Consider the following 18,621-nt stretch of genomic DNA (forward strand, 5'->3'; position numbering starts at 1 on the left):
CTGATTTTCAGATTCTAACCCAACTCAGGATATATCCTAAGAAGGTCCTTGAATTTTCATAGGTTCTTCACCATTGACCTATGGACATCAAGGGATGCTACCCTTACTTTCAAAGGAGAAATTCTTTCTTTTGTAGTGATAGTGTAGTGTAGTGATAGTACAACAAATATGCACATTTGTGCTTCATATGCATGTTATATGCTCACTCTCATTCTGTCTCTGTTTCTATCTCTGTCTCCTTTTTTTGCTTACTCCCATACCTGTACCCCTGCCTGTTTGCTGTTAATCCTATTCATACCAGCTCTCAATCAGAGTTGGGCCATCTCATTCTGGGTGTGAATATTTGATGTAATTTCTAAGATCTGTCTTATATTTGTCCTATTCAGACTCACTCAACATATTTTATTTTTTTAGTTTTCTCTGGCTAAGCAGTTGTACTTACATACTCTTGGACACAAACATATGGTATACAGGTATTTGTTAGCTTTAAAGAAAAAGTCTTTGGGAAGTCTCTCCACACATTCAGTGTCTAGAAGTGAATTGATTTGTGTGAATAGTATAGAAAATATACAGAGGAGGAAAGTTGAAGTTTTTAAAAATGGGTTTGCATTTTTTTGTTTGTTTTATATCTCTTCATTATGCTATCTGGCTTTGAGGGGGAAAAGTTAACTTAATTTGGAACTAGGATGTTGCTATGCACTTATCAGAAACAGGAGCATCGTTCTTTATACTGTAGAAATCAATACTATTGATAGAATATTTTATCTATATTATTCTACTTTTTCATATTTTAATATATTAAAATCTGAATCATTCTTACTTTTGGTGAAATCTTAAAATATAATTGTAAGCATTTAATTTTTATTTCTTGTGGCATATAAAATAATGATGTGTTTTGCACTAGAGTCTATATAATAAAGTAGGAAGAAAATTGTAAGTTGACAATAAATACTGAATGAATGAATGAATAAATAGTTGAACTCCATTTAACCTCACAAAAATTGTTTAAAGCTTGGTAGCTGTAAGCTCCCATCTTTGAGATCTTAGTAAAGAAAATTCATATAGCTTAAGTAATCCTGATAAGTATAACAGAGGCTATTTCTGAAGATATGAAAGGTAAATCATCTGAATTTATATTCACTACTAAAGAGACTGAAATTATATTTCTTTTCTAATATTAGTACTAAAGCACTTAAATAAACAGAACTCAATGCTTGGTGTTCTGTCAATGAGAATGACACTCCACCCTGAAATTTGCAGGAAAAAAATAAATGACACTTCACTAACTCTATACACTTAAATAGAAGTGGATAGTGATGTCAATGAAACTTAAACATCAGAGTTTCTTACTATCTGGCACTCATTTTGATTTACCCCACCTGAGACATTATTACTACTTAATTTTTTAAAAAAAAGTTGCCCCCCATTATAATAGTTTCAATTCTCAAGACAATCTATTCTTACATTTAAAGAATCATTGTTTGATGGGAGAGTTGGACCATAGAGAAGGCTGAGAGCCAAAGAATTGGTGCTTTTGAATTCTGGTGCTGGAGAAGACTCTTGAGAATCTCTTGAACAGCAAGGAGATCAAACCAGTCAGTCCTAAAGGAAATCAACCCTGAGTGTTCATTGCAATGACTGATGCTGAAGCTGAGGCTCCAGTACTTTGGCCACCTGTTACAAATAGCCAACTCATTGGAGGGGACCCTGATGCTTGGAAGGATTGCAGCTGGGGCGGGGGGAGGGTGGTGGTGGCAGAGGATGAGATGGTTAGATAGCATCACTGACTCAATGGACATGAATTTGAGCAGACTCCAGTAGACAGTGGAGGACAGAGGAGCGTGGCGCACTGCAGTCCTTGGGCTCGCAGAGATTCAGACATGGCTTAGCAACTGAATAACAGTAACAACCCATTGTTATAAACCTGAATCAAAGTTTGAAATAAATATCACATCTACTAAAGAAGAAAAGAATCACTGTTTGCCTTTATAGTATATCTTTATTGTTATTATTTAATATCTGTCTACCAGAGAGAGTAAGAATTCTTCTTTATCACTGTTTTATCCTAAAGGCCAGAAACAGTGTCTGGCCTAACAGGGATGTCAAGTAACATTTTCTGCATGAATGAGCATCACTTTAGATAATGATCTTTCTTCTCTTCCATACACAATTTTCTATCTAGTCAAAAGCATCACAGTTGCAGATACACTGTGTTCTAAATATATTTTCTGTAGAATTGGAGGTAAAGCAGCTTATGAGTGTTCAGCATAACACTGCATTAAAGATAACATTTGTTGTAGTGGCAGGATTACTCTGAGATACCTGTATTTGTAAACCCTTTACAGCAAGTAAGATGTATTTTTCAGAGACCATTTCCTTAATAGGATTTCAGACAGCTTTTGGAAGCAGCTAAAATAAATTGCTTTTAAACATTTGTGTCATATCACAATAAAAAGGGTTGTAAATCAATACCCACCATGTGCTATAATATATACCTTCACCCTGTAATAGAATTAATCTTAGGTTAAAAAGAGAAATTCTTTTCTGATCTTCCCACCAACCCACTCTTCCTTCTCTTCTTGAAAATACAAGCTTTTCAAATGACATATGACTAGAAGAATCCATTATAAGCATCCACTGTTGTGCCTGCTCTAAAGTAATTTGGTTCTGCATTAATAACTCCCACTTCACAATCTCTTGTAAGCTCAACTTAAATCCCTATGTCTTAAAAGAGATTGCTTATTTTATAAAGGAATGTTTGATCATCCAAATTTTCTGTGTTTCATCATGTGGTATAAAGAGTTGGTACTGGACAAAGTTATACAGAAGGTCTATCAAAGTTTGCCCCACCATTCCTTCTCTGTACCTGTAGCTTACTATCAGTAGTAATAGTATTTGATTTCAGAACTGTGAATTCTTCAATATTCCCCTATCAAGTGCTAGTACACTCAGAATCCAGTGGAGAGAGCAGTCATATCAATAGATAATTATAATTCAGTGTAATCTGTTGTATATGAAAATTTAAAATTCTATATGTGGAAGAAGAAAGGCTATTCTAAAATACTTGACAGAGAAAAAAATGATATTTAGAATATTTGGGAATATGAGGATCCCACCTATTAGAAAAATGGATGAAAGAATATTTTCAGTGAACAAGGCCATTTGAGTTACGAAAAGAAGTTCAGGACTTCCCTGGTGGTGCTGTGGATGAGAATCCATCTGCTAATGCAGGGGACACCAGTTTGACCCCTGGTCCAGGAAGATTCCACATGCCACAGAGCAACTAAGCCCAGTTGCAACAATACTAAGGTCTTGCTCTAGAGCCGAAAAGCCATAATGACCAAGCCTGTGTGCTGCAACTACTGAAGCCGGTGAGCCCAAGGGCCTCAACTACTGATCCCACATGCTACATCTACTGAAGCCCATGTGCCTAGAGCCTGTGCTTTGCAAGAGAAGCCATGCACTGCAACTATGAGTAGCCCCTGCTTGCTGCAATTAGAGAAAGCCAGTGAGCAGCAACAAAGACTTAGCACAACCCCACCCCCCAAAAAGAAGTTCAAAATCACTAAAAAAAAAAATAATAATAATACAAAACTGAAAACAGAGGAGTTACCAGATCAAAAGGGGCCTTTTAAGACCTGCTAAGGAGTTAATTATCTGTAGACAGCAGAGAGACTGAAGAATCAAGCAGGAATCAAAATGAAATAATTTATTTACTCATTAATTTATTTATATTTTATGAAGGAATATATGACAGTTATGTGTAGAATATACTCAAATGGTGAGGCCCAAGTTACAATATTCCACATTAGAAATGAGGAGGTCTACACTACCACTGAGCTATAAGAATGCAGAGGAAGAGGAACAGAGTGCAGACATGTGCTGGTAAATGTGCAAACTAGCTCAAAACAATGCCTGATTTGTAGCATTGGCCTAATTCTGTGGTGTGTAAATGCCCCTACCATGGCCAATTACAATCTGCCTTACCAACTTCAAACTATGTGATCACTGAAAGCAGAGTTGGGAAGAGATGTATACAATCAGCTCTGCTGGGCTAGTGTCAGCTAGCTTCAGAACAACACTAGAGATATCTGAGATACAATCAATAAAATGTGGACACTGATGGAATGCAGTAGATAATGGAAAAATGCTTTTATTTAAATGCAAGATTTCCATTTTGGGGAAGAAAACGTGTCAATATTTTAAAGCTTGTATTTTATTCTCAGATAGCTTTGTCCTCATCTAAAAAGTAACAGCAACAACAGTAATAATGTTTGCAAAAAAAACTTTTCAAGTAAATATTTGCATTTAAAGTGACATCCTCAAATACAATGTATCTTAACTTAGAGGCTTATAAACAATAATGTGAGGAAGTTTAGTAAAGCACACCTAATTGAAAATTTAGCTGAGTTGCTTCATAAAACTGCTGCCTTTGCATGTGTTTTGTGTGGCCAACCAGGTCACAGGGCTTGAACTGACACTGGCCCCTCCCAAATAATGGACACAGAGTCACAAGACACAAATGTAAGTTCCTGATATGATTTTCCTAAGATTCCTTTTTGATAAGCACTCTCTTGCCTCCCAGGCTTCCCTCATAGCTCAGTTGGTAAAGAATCTGCTTGCAATGCAGGAGACCCTGGTTTGATTCCTGCGTTGGGAAGATCCACTGGACAAGGGATAGGCTACCCACTGTAGTATTCTTGGGCTTCTCTTGTGGCTCATCTGGTAAAGAATCAGCCTACAATGCAGGAGACTTGGATTCATTACTTGGGTTGGGAAATCTCCTGGAGGAGGGAAAGGATATACACTCCAGTATTCTAGCCCAGAGAATTCCATGGACTGTATAGTCCATGGGGTCGCAAAGAGTCAGACACAACTGAGCAACTTTCACTCACCTCCTACCTCCCAGGGCCTTCTCCTAGTCATCCCTTAGGTAAGACTTCTTAGGGAACTCACCAAACCCCACACTTTTTGGTTTGAATTGACAAATCTGCACTTAACCCTGGTGGAACTAGTGGTAAAGAACCCATCTGCCAGTGCAGGAAACAGAAGAGATGTGGGTTTGATCCCTGTGTCAGTAAGATCTCCTGGAGGACATGGCAACACACACTGGTATTCTTGCCTGGAGAATCCCATGGTCAGGGGAGTCTAGTGGGCTACAGTCCACAGGGTCACAAAGAGTCGGACGCAACCGAAGTGACTTAGCATGCAATCTTGACCCAGGAGCTTGAAGGAATTCTACACACAGATCCTAATACAGGTATGTGTCCCAGGTCCTGCCCTAGCTCTGACTGCACCTTGCCTTGACTGGTTCCTCCAAGTGTAGAGTACCTCCTCCAAGACTTGCAAGTAATAACCCTCTATTTCATTTTCCCTTTGCTCTCTGTATTGAACCGTACATTCTGTCACTCCTAGACTCTATTTAATAAATATTAATTTAATAGAGTTACAAAATCAGTTGGGAACTGTTTGGTATTGAGGATAACAGAATTTAGGCAAACCTCAATGATTCAATTCAGATCAATAATCTCCAAACCATCCGCCTCTATTTATTAAGGATGTTAGTAAAGGTTAAATGCTTTTTTTATTCAGGTTTTGAAGATTTTGTATACTAATTTACTCTGTGAAACTAAAGCAGAAATAGACTATACAGCATTTTCCAAAATTAAGTTAGAAAAAGTTTCTGTTTTTATTGAATATCTGTATTGAAGGGCCAGTGTTCTGGGGAATAAAAAGTTGATGCAGGCTATTCTGTTAATTGAATCAACATTCACTATATTACTAATTTCAAAATTCAGTAACTTACTCTTTTTCAAGCTTCCCTGGAGGCTCAGCTGGTAAAGAATCTGCTTGCAATGCAGGAGACCCAAGTTATATCCCTGGGTCAGGAAGATCGCTGGAGAAGGAAATGGCAACCCACTCTGATATTCTTACCTGGGAAACCTCATGAACAGAGAAGTCTGGCTGGCTACAGTCCACACATTTGCAAGAGTTAGACAAGACTTAGCAACTAGATCACCACCACCACTGCTTATTTTTAAATCATGAATAAGTATGGGATTTTATTGAACCAGTCTAACAAAGGTATAACAGTTTAGATACTGAGTCCATATATTTTCTTGCAGGTCTACCTGAAAACCAATTGTCCACCTTGTAATTCGAACTCTGAAATCTATATATAGAATATTATTAGATGTCCTAATGCAAACATTGCCACTACCAAAGGCATCTTCTTCAAGGGATCTTTAGAGATGTCAGTTGTTGAAGGTGTTTTCTTTCCAGATCATGTTATAAGTGAACTAACAGATTGGTTTTGAAGGATATACATTCAGAAACAAGTGACCAGGTGAAACATATGAAAATTGACTATTATTGGATCTTAAATGCTATCCTTGACAATTGGATAGTACCTTGTCAAGGACTTCCCTGGTGGCTCAGACGGTAAAGCGTCTGTCTACAATGCGGGAGACCTGGGTTTGAGATTCCCTGGAGAAGGAAATGGCAACCCACTCCAGTACTCTTGCCTAGAAAATCCCATGGACGGAGGAGCCTGGTGCAGGCTACTGTTCATGGGGTCGCAAAGAGTCAGATATGGCTGAGCAACTTCACTTTGTCTGAAGAAATAATAAATTCATAGAAGGATATGTGCACACTTTTTTCCAGATGGAAAACAATAAGAGCAAAAAACCAATAATAGTTATGAGGCACAAGCAAAGTAACTTATTAATATTTCCTCATCTAATTCTATAACACTCTTATGATGAGTTATATGTATTATTACCTCTTTTTATATGAAGAAATTCAACTTGGGGAATTTAAATACTTGATACATGAATTGATTTCTATCAGAATGATAAATGTTAATGTTCTTAAGCAGTGTATTCTATGCATATTCTTATCAAAAACAAAAAAAATTACTCTGCATTTTTCTCTATATGGAAATATATATGTTCAATCAAGGATACACATTCTAAGAGGGAAAGTTAACAAATTCTTAATGAATGAATGATTGAGCATTCCAACGTTTCTCAGCTCAAGGGGTATTTTTTTGCCTATCCAATTCCAGTCTTTCCTCTTGACACATTCCTTTTTAAAAATTTATTCATTTTTAATCGAAGGATAATTGCTATACAATATTGTGTTGGCTTCTGTCATACATCAACATGAATCAGCCATAGATATACCTATGTTCCCTCCCTCCTGAACCTCTCTCCCAACACATTCCTTTTCATTTCAACTGTGTTGTAAATTCTGGTAGATAGATAACCTGTCTGTCTATCATGCTGTTATTATTACTTCTTTTTGTTTACTATTATAACTTTCCTATTACTTTTTCTTGTTTTTCTGCTCTTGGCTGTATTTAACATATTCTTTGGGGCTGTTAAATGTGGCGTTTTGTCATTTTTCAAAATTAGTTAGGGGAAATATTCTTCGCAAACATTCAGAACAATAAAATACCATTAACAGTAAATGTGGGCAAATGTGTGAACCTAAAGGAAATGGCTCTGCTTTAGGTAAAGCAAAGTGAGGTCGACCATAAACATTATTCCAGAAGAACCTGTTATCATTGTTGGAAGAGGCAAATGTCTCCTAGCTTTATTGATCAGAAATGGAATTATGAGATTGTTTTTTGACTGCTGGTGTCCACTGATAGTTAAAAATGAAACATAGAAAGTCCTTTCACCTAGAAATAATTCTTCAAAGCAGACTCAAATTTGAGGAATTATTTGCCTGGTTTATAAAGAAGTTCAGTGTACCTATTCTAACACTTATAAAGGTCCCCATTCCTATTACCCAGATAATTAAAAGCAATTCTTGCTATGAAATCTAGAACATATTTGCTCAAGACCAAAATTTCATGATATTAAATAAATTCAACCAAAATTTACTAATTTGCTAAGAAAACTGAAGTTTTAGACTTAAATGGTTATCTTTTAACTAGATTTTTATGCACAGTTTAAAACGAGCACAGTGTTAAAATATTACTTAAATATTTCTGCTGTATTTCCTGTTCCTAAAAGACATGGTTTTCTGTAATTCCTATTTGTACCTCCAGCTCATAGTAGATTCTCTATAAATGCTTGCTTGTTAAAGTATTGTACAGTCAAAATCAACATTTATGAGGTTTATGTAAATGAATGGTCAAAAGTATGTGAAGGATACAGATCTTGAAGTGAGAATGCAAGTTAGTACTACGTATGCTTGGGGACACTTTCAGTGGCATCAATAGACACTAATAATTTGACTTTTTATCTATGTTTATTGATTTCTGCTGGTAGCAAGTCTAATGGCAGTACAAAGTCATAAAGAGAATTTAGAGTAGGACTTGGAGAACTACGACACTGTTTAGGAGACTCTCCATTTTAAATAGGTAATTTGTCAGCAACGTGACCTTTAAAATGGCTCTTTTATGTTGTTTTCTTGTTTGCCTTTTTAAGCAATTCACCTAGAAATGGCATATTTTTTTTCAGGAAGAATCTATCTTTTCTTGACTAGAACATTATTCAGAACAACTAATCTTAAGGCTACAAGGAAAACAAGATAATGAAAATAAAAATATGGGAAGCATGTGTTAGATATTACACTGGGCGTTCTGAATTTGGCAACACAGTTACTAAATAATTTAGTTACATTTAAAAGCTCTACCTGGCCTTAGAACAGATAAAATAAACCACACCCTTGAGAGGGACTGCATACATAGTTAGTGATAGGATTAATTAAGATTTTTCTTAGAATAAAACTCTATTCATTTTCTGAAAATAATATAACAGCAATGTACCACTTTTGAAATGGAGCCTGACCCCATGGGGTATTCCCAGGACAGACTCCACCCGCTCCAGGGTCCTCAGCCTTCCTTTTGTCTATAGAAAAACTTTAGTCGAAGAATAAATTTAATCAGAGACATGAGAAAATGCAGACTCAAAGGAAAACAGCCCAACAAGACCAAATAATAGTAGTTTAGTCATTACATAAATGAAAGGAACTTTTGTTCTTCTTCAAAGACTATAAATAATATTCTGAACTGTTTTATAGGTACTGAAACCCTCACCAGGTGGGAGAAGTTAGCTACATGATGACCAAACAGCAGCCATGACACAAGCTGCCAGAATTCTGACAACTGGCCTCAAAGAAATGGAAACAAACTGACCTTGGACCTGAAGATCAATTGTACTTAAAAACAATCAAGATGATGCTGATTAGACTACTGTATAACTAATTTCAAGATGACTGTTAGAGCTGACTGCTGTGTCTGCATGTAATCTCCTCCCCCTGCCTATACACCCCTGAAACTCCCCTTTAAAAGCTCTTGCCCACTGATTATTAGTGGGGAGGCGACCTTTGGACATTAAGTCCACCCTCTCTCTCAGATTTTGCACTCCAGAATAAAGTAAAATTTCCTTTCCACTAACCTTGGCTCTTGAGTGTTGACTTGTGAGTGACCAGCAGTTGGACCTGAGTTTCATTAACACTTTAGCTACATCTTTTCAATATGAACAAAATTATCTGGTGTTTTTATGCCTAAAATCATACCCATAATTTCTGTTTTGTCAGTGTGTGGGGCATATTGCCATTAACTAAGCACAAAGGCTATTCTGCCTCATTTTGGGGGGTATTCATCATACAGGTGGCCATGGAAAATGGCTAAGTATCCAATTCACATTGCCAGTGCACCTCCTCACAAAACATCAAAGACTGTCATTATTCAACACCGTGAAACATGTTACCATGAGATTGCCTTTTAAAATAGATATTACAATGGCAATTTGATTTTTAAATTAATCCATGCTTAATAGCTATAGGATAATTCATGCAGTTGTACTAATGAAGTATTCATAACTCTATATAAACACTGCAGAAGTGAAAAATCAAGATTATCCTTCATCCATTTTAGGCAGTTGTCTGCAGCCTTTGGCATTGCCATTTGGCCTAAGGACATTACTGAGGTGACAATGTGCAAAGTGCAAGTCGCTCAGTTGTGTCTGACTCTTTGCAACCCCACAGACTATACCAGTCCATGGGATTCTCCAGGCCAGAGTACTGGAGTGGGTAGCCTTTTCCTTCTCCAGGAGATCTTCCCAACCCAGGGATCAAACCCAGGTCTCCTGCATTGCAGGCTGATTCTTTACCAGCTGAGCCACAAGGGAAGCCCAAGAGGGGACAATAGAGACACACAAATCTATCTACTTTATTTATGTGCACAGAAAAAACATTCTGGGTAGAGGTTTCAGTTCAGCACATGCATTACCTTTTAATTGCCTCTAAATTGCATGGTGACCTGTCATATCAATAGCCGAATGTGTTTAACTGAAATCAGCATGGTTTGGGCAACATGTGCTGTGAAAAACTTTTTCCTTCATTTAAATATATGTATGTTGTCTATTTGAGCATGCTTGTGTGGTTACACCTGCTATTATAAAACCAGGTAGACCTAATAAAAGAGAAAAGCAAATGTATTCCTAGAAAATAAAACTAAATAATGAACACAGACAAATTCCATCCAAACATGTCTCATGTTATACATGATTAAATAAAGACCACGTTATATAGTAAAAGGTTTGTTCAACAGCAGCTATTTGCAATGCCAGATGTTCCACATGTCAGAAAAGCATGAAAAGGTACTGTGCAGTTAAACATTGTATTTAAAATTTTAAGCTATATAGAAACATTTCACTAAAAGAAAATATAAATTTGAGTATCTTAGGCTAGGCCACAGTGAGCACAGTATCATAAAAAATTTAGCACCACATCGACCAGTGTGAGCACCAATGTATACAAATTATCATTCCCTTAGAAGACTTACTAAAAGCTATTTCACAGTCACATGTAGAATGTACACACTTCATCCTCACTTCGAAAGAGTGCAATCATAAATCTCACATTTCTAAGCCCCCAAAGAAAAATCCCATCATTCAGAACCTTAAGTAGAGCTTTCAGTCCATCTTACCAGTTTCCAATCTTTCCTGTATCCATTTATACAGTTCTGTAAAACAAAATAAAAATTACAGGCAAAGGAATTAACACATTTTCTCCTTTCACTTCTTTAGTCTGCTCTTTATCCCAATGAAACTCATTTTCAGAAAAAGGGGTTGGGAACAGTGAGAAATGTAAATGCTTCCAAAATGAGAAAAGCCCAGCATATCCAGTTGGTCCAATGCCTGATAAGAATACAGTGGTACTGTGATGAACTGGCCATCATGGGTAGCAGGTGTAATATGACTTTTGGTATCACATGAAGAAGTTTAAATCAGCCTCCCTGCTCTTTAAATATTGATTTAGTGGGGGGCATAGAAGATAAAAAGTAGTAAGTCCAGAGCATTTAGTTAGAAATGAAGAGAACCATCAGAAGGAACTGTGATCATCAGCCAGTGAAGTGGAAAGAACAAAAAGAGTGAGATTCTGGAGGTCAAATAAAGATGGACTTCATGAAGTTGGGACCTATGCTGCAGATAGGTAAAATAATACACACACTGACAATTTATCCTTGAATGTTTCCATATCTAAGTTATAACTGATTTGGCAAAAATCTTTTGGTGGGGTGCTGGAGGCAACTGAGCATTAGGAGTTAATGTGAAGAGGAATGCAGACAATCAGTATAGAGAAATCTTTCAAGGTGTTAAGAGCAGACAGTTTGTCCTTGTTTTCAATCGACAAATATTCCTTGCTCCAATTGAAAATGAGGAGAGTTAGACAGTATGGGTTGTTGCTGTTGTTCATTTGCTCAGTTGTGTCTGACTCTTTGTGACCTCATGGACTGCAGCATGAAAGTCTTCCCTGTCCTTCAACATCTCCCAGAGCTTATGCAAATTCATGTCCATTGAGTTGGTGATGCCATCCAACCGTCTCATTCTCTAATGTCCCCTTCTCCTCCTGTCTTCTAACTTTACCAGCATCAGGGTTTTTTCCAATGAGTTGGCTTTTCACATCAGGTGGCCAAAGTATTGGAGTTTCAGCATCAGTCCTTCTAATGAATATTCAGGATTAATTTCCTTTAGGATTGACAATTTTGATCTCCTTGACTTCCAAGGGAATCTCAAGAGTCTTCTCCAACACCACAGTTCAAAAGCATCAATTTTACAGTGCTCAACCTTCTTTATCATCCAACTGTCACATCCATACTTGACTACTGAAAAACCATACCTTTGACTATATGGACTTTGTTGGCAAAGTAATGTCTCTGCTTTTTAATATGCTGTCTTGGTTGATCATAGTTTTTCTTCCAAGGAGCAAACATCTTTTAATGTTGTGGTTGCAATCACCATCTGCAGTGATTTTGGAGCCCAAGAATATAAAGTCTGTCACTGTTTCCATTGTTTCTCCAACTATTTGCCACGAAGTGATGGACTGGTTTCCATTATCTTAGTTTTTTGAATGTTGAGTTTTAAGCCAGCTTTTTCACTTTCCTCTTTCACTTTCATCAAGAGGCTCTTTAGTTACTCTTTACTTTCTGCAATAAGGGTGGTGTTATCTGCATATCTGAGGTTATTGATATTTTTTCCTGGCAATCTGATTCCAGCTTCTTCTTCATCCAGCCCAACATTTCTCATGATGTATTCTGCATATAAATTGATTAAGTAGGGTGACAATATGCAGCCTTGATGTACTCCTTTCCCAATTTTGAATTAGTGTGCTCCATGTCCGGTTCTGACTGTTGCTTCCTGACCTGCATATTGGTTTCTCAGGAGGCAGGTAAGGTGGTATGGTATCCCATCTCTTTAAGAATTTTCCACAGTTTGTTGTGATCCACACAGTCAAAGGCTTTAGTATAGTCAGTGAAGCAGATTTAGATGCTTTTCTGGAATTCCCTTGCTTTTTCTATGATCCAACAGATGTTGGCAATTTGGTCTCTGGTTCCTCTACCTTTTCTAAATCCAACTTGAACATCTGGAAATTCTTAGTTCACATACTATGGAAGCCTGTTTTGGAGAATTTTGAGTATTGCTTTTCTAGCGTGTGAAATGAGTGCAACTGTGCAGTAGTTTGGACATTTTTTGGCATTGCCCTTTGGAATTGGAATGAAAATTGATCTTTTCAAGTCTTGTGCCAAATATGGAAAACTCAGCAATGGCCACAGGACTGGAAAAGATCAGACAGTATGGGTAGAAATGCAAATTGAGATTGCTTATAGGAGAGTGTGGAAATGCTGATTTCTACTACTTTTCCCAATGTGATAAAAAGCAAGATCATAAATGTGAGGAGGAAGGAAGGCATACTGGATGTTTGAGGGAGAAAGTAACGTAAAGAATGGTTCTCTTAGAGACTGAGAGCGTGAAATGTGAAATTCTTTCTTTGACTTTTCCCACTTGGATGGGAAAATGTAACACCATTGCTGGACAAACTTAAGGTTTCACCTGTGTTTAACTGCCAGTAATTTAAAATGTGATCAAGCACTATGATTGCATTGTTTCTGAAGCCAGGCTTAGTTTCTAGGGTGTTGGGTGAAGGGTAGCAAAGCTGGACTTAATCAGGGATGAGATTTTTTAGATGGTGTAAGGAAATAGATTGTTTGTGAGGCAATGATTGAGAAACTGACTAGACCATGAAATCTAAGTTGACGAAGTTCAGTTCAGTTCATGCATGAACTGAATTTTGTGACCCCATGGACTGCATCTTGCCAGGCTTTGCCATCCATCAGCAACTCGCGGAGCTTGCTCAAGCTCATGTCCATCAAGCCGAAGTTGGTTAAGGAGAGAAAGAAAAGCACAAGGAGTTAAAAGGGAGTGGAAAATATAAAGAACACTAACCAGGAGGTTCTAGTGATGTCAAGAACTGTGAGAGGATTGTGAGATGGAATGATAGGAAGCTGTTGTCAGAGACTAGAAAACTTGAGAATAAAATCATGGGGTGAATTAAACTATCAATGACTAGAGTATGATCATGAAGTAAGTGACTAAAATAGTGTCTAGGAGAAGGTAGAAGATGAGATCAAGAAAATAAAAGGCCATAGAGGTAATATTTAGGTGATTCTGGAAAACACGAAGAAACATGATAAGAATGTCTGCAATTAACAATGTGCCTAATGAAGGAAAAGAGCTTAAAACAGTGAATCAGTAGGCAATCTGGGCTCTTGGAGGTCAAGTTCAGTTTCTAAGACATGAGACAAGAAAACATAGCATGGAGGAAAACAAACTGGATTGGAATTCAAGCTGGGGTTTCAGTCCCAGCTCTAAACCAAATAGTTTATGTTCTTGGACAACATATCAATATTTCTGAGTCTCCAGAGTGTGACGTATTACATTGAGGCACTAAATTACATGATTACTATGCCACCATTCAATGCTAAATACACTATAACTATAGCAACTATTTTTGTAAAATAGAGAAAGAAGAGTTGGTGAAAGAAGGTGAGGCAGGATAAATCCATTTGGAAAAGAGTTAAAATTCTCTCTATAATCTTCCTTATAAGATAGTAAAGAGGCACTGGAGCTTTGAGTCCACACTGAGTAATAATTGTAATCACCACAATGCTGCTGCTGCTAAGTCAATTCAGTCATGTCCGACTCTGTGCGACCCCATAAATGGCAGCCCACCAGGCTCCCTTGTCCCTGGGATTCTCCAGACAAGAACACTGGAGTGGGTTGCCATTGCCCTCTCCAATACTTGAAAGTGAAAAGTGAAAGTGAAGTTGCCCAGTCATGTCCGACCCTTAGCAACCCCATGGACTGCAGCCTACCAGGCTCCTCCATCCATGGGATTTTCCAGGCAAGAGTACTGGAGTAGGGTGCCATTGCCTTCTCTGAATCACCACAATAAACACCACTAAAAATTGGTAGAATTGACTACATTACAGAACCTCCCTTCTTCCAAATATAAAATTGAGGTGATAATAGTAATAATATCTACCTTAAAGTGTCCTGTGAGAATTAAATGAGAAAATAATGTCCAATTGTGGTTTCATAAGAATATTATACCAGCCCTTCTCTCTCCTGCCATACATGGTCATTTCCCTCTTCTACCATTAGTTGATACATATTTTATTTTTCCCATTAAAACAAAATAAACAATCTGAAAAGGCTATATTTTGTATTATCCCAGCTATAAATATGACCTTATGGAAATGGCAAAGCTATGGAGACAGTAAAAACCTCAGTGGTTGCCTAGAGTTAGTGGGGTGTTAGTCACTCAGTCATGTCCAACTCTGTAACCGCATGGACTGTAGCCTCTGTCCATGGAATTCTCTATGCAAGAATACTGGAGTGGGTTGCCATTTTCTTTCCCCCCCAAGGGATTTTTCTGACCCAGGGATTGAACCTGGTCTCCTGCATTTCAGGCAGATTCTTTTTTAAAAAATTTATTTTAATTGGAGGATAATTACTTTACAATATTGTGATGATTTTTGCCATACATCAACATAAATCGGCCATGGGTGTATATGTGTTCCCCCATCCCAAACCCGCCTCTTACCTCCCTCCCTACCCTATCCTTCTGGGTTGTCCCAGAGTCCTGGCTTTGAGTGCCCGGCTTCATACATCAAACTTGCACTGGTCATCTATTTTACATATGGTAATATACATCTTTCAGTGCTATTTTCTCAAATCATCCCACCCTCATCTTCACCCACAGAGTCCAAAAGTCTGTTCTTTACATCTGTGTCTCTTGCTGCCCTGCATGTAGGATCATCATTACCATCTTTACCATCTGAGCCACAGGTATAAATAGACAAAGCACAGAAGACTTTTCGGGCAATGGATGTGTTCTGTATGATACTATAATGGTGGAGGCATGTCATTATACATTTGTCCAAACCTATAGAATGTATAGCACCAAGAGTGAATCCTAATATAAACAATGGACTTGGGTGATAATGATGTATCAGTGTTGGTTTGCTGATTGTAATAAACGTACCTCTCTTGTGGAGGATGTTGATAGTGAGGGACGTAGATAGTGGGGTATGTTGAGAGTGGAGGATGTTGAGAATGGGGGAGGCTGTGCATGTGTATAGGCTGGGGAAGATATGGGAAATCTCATTAACTTTCACTCAGTTTTGCTGTGAACTTAAAATTGCTCTAAAAATAAAGCTTATAAAAACAAGAACAAACAAAATCCAACTGATTAACAGTCTTGACAATCTCTTCCCCTTGGATGGATATACAACTCACCTAACATTTTTATTTCTAGCCCAACTTTCTTTTCTATATCTTTACTGAGATAATGTTTTGTTCCTATTTGCAGCAAAATTCCTTACACAATTGTCTATACTTATTGCTTCCAAATAGGCTCCTCAATTTCTTTTTTAAACCAACCCCTAATGGAGGGATTTTCTTTCTGCTTGAAATTATTTTTTCTAAAAGTCATCAATAGTATTTATGTTTCTAAATCTAATGGCTTAAGTCTCTACTGTTGCTGACCTAGTAGCAGCATTTAGTACAGTTGTTCATTCTCTTCTTTAAAACATTTTGTTCTGTGTCTTCCTGGACACCACATTTTCACTGTCCTCCCCTTATCATTTTGGTTGACTATCCTTAGGCTCTTTGCTGATTCTCTCCACTCCCACCTTTTTTTTTTTTTTTTTTTTTTTTCGGTTTGTTTGCAAATTCTTTATATTTCCAGCTGTTGAGACAGTATTTCTGAGGGTTGAGGTTACCTTTAGTGGCAAAACTAGAGCCAGCTATTAAGTAGCCAGAATGCCACAGTAAATGAATACATAATCAATTCTCTTTTAGCACCTTCTGTGTTTTCTTACAGAAGTTGTAGATGTCTATTTAGTTTATCTGTTGTCTTAAGGAAGCTGCATTTACAACAATTATGCCATCTGAAGTTTTTTCAATCCTTCTATCTATATTTGAAGTGCTATATGTGGAGTAAGTTCTGATAAGCTGCTTTGGCCAACAGCATTTTCACTCTTAGAGCAGCACTTTATTTTTAGCCCACACTTTGCATGGATTTTTTTTATTTGGAGGGGTTGGAAAAGGTCTTTCTAAATCCAGAAAATCCAGTGGTCTTGCAGTTAGCCTCAACACACAAGGTGGTGTTTTTAGTGCCAGAGGCTTAAAGGGAAAGACTGTAGAAGGTCAAGATGTGCTAGTCCTGAAAATGCAATCTCTTCATTAGTTCCTGCTATGATTCTCCACTCTATCTGGCACCTGCAACATCACACTAGCATTTGAAACTCCTCCTTGGAATCTTTGTTTCAGGTCAGCATTTGGTAGCGTTACCTTTAATTTTTCCACAGACCTGGTTTGCTCACTAAGACTTTTGGTGTATTCCATTTTATACTGAATTTGACTAAGTTCTGCCACCTCAGCTGCAAAGGGAGAAGGGAATGCTTCCCCACTCACTAAATGTGGACCAACTACTGCTTGCTTTTTAGCATTATCTGCTCCTGGGCTTCATACTAGATCCTTTAAACTTACTTCCACATGCATGTCCTGGATTTAGAGTTATTATTATCTCCTTGGGCCTGGTGGAGGGATGCTGGCGGCAAGTGCTGCCGCCCACAGGCTCCCAGGCAGTGGGCTGGGCACTGTGGCTGTTGGTCGAGCACAGAGAGGCCCTCCCTAACTTTGAAACCTGATGTCCCCTGAGGTTCAGTCCATGTGTGTTTTCCCTTCTCTATTTATATTTACAATATTTTATGTTCTTGGTGATCTCATCTAGCCACATGGTTTAAATTTTCTTTGTGGGCTAATGACTCCCATATTCCTATTTCTCATCTGTTTCCTATTCTTGAGCTTCAGTTATTACAATTATTTCTCATCTCAAAATGTGCCGCACTTATAGTTTCCCACATTTCATTTAATGACAAGTCCATTCTTTAAGTGGCTCAAGCTAGAAATATTGAGATCATCTTTGATTTTTTCTCACACTTGGCATTCAAACCAATATGAGTCTTTGGATTCCCTTTATAAATATACCTCACGCTGATCCTTCCCATCTATGAAGTCACAGCCTACACCAGAAAACAACCCTCATTATAAGAAAAACTAAAAACTGAACAAACATAACACACACATTGCTTTTGTAAGCATCAGAGAATTTTAAGTTAGAATCTGAGGAGGAACAAAGATCCCAAAGAAAAAGGAAAAGTTGCATTGCATTCTATCCCTTAAGGGATTTGTCACCTTTAATGGAAGAAGCTGAAAATAGTAGTTCAGATTTGCTAGCAACTGCATAGGTCCAGGGAATAGAAACAAAAACCTGTTTAGGGATCAACAATTAGGGGATATTTTGGAAAAATCAAGTTATTTGAAAGTTCTGGAGGAATTCTAGGAGTAAAGGAAAATTGGAAACAAGTTCTTCAGAATGAATGAAATTCACTCACAAGTTATATCAAACCTTGTTGGATCAAGGTTATCTACTATTCTATAACTACCTGACAGGAATTCTTAAAAAAAGAAATTACATATTTTTTTTTTTCTTTTTTGAAGAAGGTAGTATCATCCTGAATCTCTGCAACTTCAAATACAATCTCTGGAATTTAGCCAAAATGTAAGAGACATGCAAAAATAAAAAAGATCCACAAAAGAAACAAACAAAGCCAAAAGAAACAAACCAAAAAACAGGAGCAAATAGTGAAATCCAAGAGAAAAATTGGAGTTATCATACACAGACTTTAAAATTACTGTGATTAATATGTTGGTGATAATGTATGACTAGATGCAGAATATCACAGAGAGTAAAATC

General features: G+C 37.4%; 1 pseudogene; it reads right to left on the reverse strand.

Annotated features, from left to right (window-relative positions):
- Window positions 1-16,596: 16,596 nt before the first annotated feature.
- The window catches only part of LOC136145732 (mitochondrial fission factor pseudogene), a 49,221-nt pseudogene continuing 47,196 nt past the window's right edge, over window positions 16,597-18,621 (reverse strand).

The sequence above is a fragment of the Muntiacus reevesi genome, chromosome 1, assembly GCF_963930625.1.
Source record: "Muntiacus reevesi chromosome 1, mMunRee1.1, whole genome shotgun sequence".
In the NCBI taxonomy this organism is placed as follows: Eukaryota; Metazoa; Chordata; class Mammalia; order Artiodactyla; family Cervidae; genus Muntiacus; species Muntiacus reevesi.